This window comes from Cajanus cajan, chromosome 4 (genome assembly GCF_000230855.2).
Source record: "Cajanus cajan strain Asha chromosome 4, NIPB_CcT2T_4, whole genome shotgun sequence".
In the NCBI taxonomy this organism is placed as follows: domain Eukaryota; kingdom Viridiplantae; phylum Streptophyta; class Magnoliopsida; order Fabales; family Fabaceae; genus Cajanus; species Cajanus cajan.
In genome coordinates, this window is record NC_138520.1 from 27241237 (window position 1) to 27243413 (window position 2177).

The following is a 2177-nucleotide window of genomic DNA, read 5'->3' on the forward strand; positions in this document are numbered from 1 at the left end:
AGACAAATGGTCCTTGGGAGACGACCTAGGAAAGCTTCCTAGTATTACATTAAACTGTTTTTATTTGACCGGGTACGACCTCGATCAAATTTGGCATCGTGTCCGGGGACCATCAATTTCTGTAAAAGGGTGTGTGTTCTTTGTTTTGGTTATGTTCTGTTCTGTGTTTTTTGTTTTGTGTTTTAGAGTCTCTATTAATTTTTGTGTGTTTTAAGTATAAGTGTATTAGTTTCAGTGTATTAGTTTGATGCTTGCATTTTCGTGTCATATTAAATGTTATGTTGTGAATTTGTGTTTGTTATTAGTCCCTACAGGTCTAGCAAGTATTTCAATTGAAGAATCCATGTTGTTGAGTCTAATGCAATTAGTAAACCAGTGGAATAGTAAACCAATGGAACAGTAACTCAAATCTGGTTTTTGCTGCATTTGCTGTCATGTGTTTGTGATAACTGCCCTTTATTGCATTCCATAGCTCATTAATCAGCTATATATTGATTCCATTTGGTGTGCTGAATCATCATTGTGTTGTGTTGAGTTTCAATTCTTGCAAGGTCCATAAGAGTAGAATCAAAAATTAGCTAGAATGGATTTCTACTTGATGAATAGTAACTGAATTTCCAATTAATTGGGATTTTTGGTTTTGATAGCTAGACTTGTTATTTTTGCCTCAAATTTTGTGTGGTAACTTCTTTCAACCCATATTTTGTGTGAAAAATACCAGAGGCCCTAAAGGTAGTCTAGATTTGGAGATACAAAAATTTGTGAAGCTAGATTTTTCCAAAACTTCAAATGGCCATAACTTTTGCTCTGGTTATCAGAATTGGACAAATTATATATGCATTTTGTGTAGAAAAATGAGATCTATTGAAAAAGGCCATTTACTATTTTTTTTTTAATAATTTTGAAGTTTTATTTGCCCATTTTTCCAAACTCTTTTTTAGTAGTTCATATAGTTAGGCTTTGAATTTTTCTCTCAAATTTTTTGTGGTAATTTCTAATGATTTTAGGATGATATTGGTGCATTAGTTTTAATGGTTTCCATATTTGCATGAAAAATCTAATGATTTTTGTGGTAGTTTCTACTTTTCAATATCACTATTCATGTAGTAGTTTCATGTAGTGCATGACTAGGAGCAACCCTGGTTTTTTGCATCCATTTGATCCTGAGATTGATAGAACATTCCATAGACTAATTATAGAGCATATCATTCCATCTATAGATTGTAATAGTCATAGTGATAGTCATAGTGTAACTGTTGCATCTGAGCTTGATTCAATTAAAATAGAAAGCATGCGTGAACAACCTTATAATGGAGCCCGTGAGAGGACTCTTAGGGAGATGGCTGCACCTGATTTCACATATGAGAGTTTGTGCATTCAATATCCTGAAGAGGATGTTCCTATTGTGCTTAAAACTGGACTAATCCATTTGTTGCCCAAGTTTCATGGTCATGCAGGTGAGGATCCACATAAACATTTGAAGGAGTTCCATATTGTTTGTTCTACCATGAAGTCTCCTGATGTTCAAGAGGACCACATTTACTTGAAGGCATTTCCTCATTCTCTAGAGGGCGTTGCTAAAGATTGGTTGTATTATTTAGCTCCCAGGTCCATCACTAGCTAGGATGATCTGAAAAGAATGTTTTTAGAGAAATTCTTCCCTGCCTTGAGGACCACTGCAATCGAAAAAGATATATCAGGGATCAGGCAACTTGGTGGAGAGAGCTTGTATGAGTACTAGGAGAGATTGAAGAAATTGTGTTCAAGCTGCCCTCACCACCAGATTTTTGAGCAGTTGTTGCAGCAATATTTTTATGAGGGGTTGAAAAACATGGAGATGAGTATGTGATGAGTCATTATTTTCCCCTATTTTCTTACCTTTCTATACTTATTTTAATCTCTGATTTGCGCTTAACTTTTGATTATCTCCACTATTTTCTATTTGGGCTTTAATTGGACCGGTAATTCATATTTTAACTAATTTGAATTTTCTGAATCTAATTATTCCAAAATTTTATTTTCAGGGCAGTTTAATAATTATTCGGGCTTGGAATTATTTTCTGGACTTCAAGTGGAGCTGCCACATCATCTGCCATGTCACTGCTGCACCATTTTCCACCTCAGCATTTATTTTCAGTTTTTTTTAGTCCATTTTAATGTAGTGGGCTAGACTTGTA

The 2177-nt window shown here is 34.6% G+C and overlaps 1 non-coding gene across 1 annotated transcript; it reads right to left on the reverse strand.

Annotated features, from left to right (window-relative positions):
* Nucleotides 1-1680: 1680 nt before the first annotated feature.
* Nucleotides 1681-1786, reverse strand: LOC114915503 (small nucleolar RNA R71). Its single transcript, XR_003803551.1, has one exon. It is a non-coding gene; the product is annotated as a small nucleolar RNA R71 (small nucleolar RNA).
* Between the last annotated feature and the right edge of the window lie 391 nt (nucleotides 1787-2177).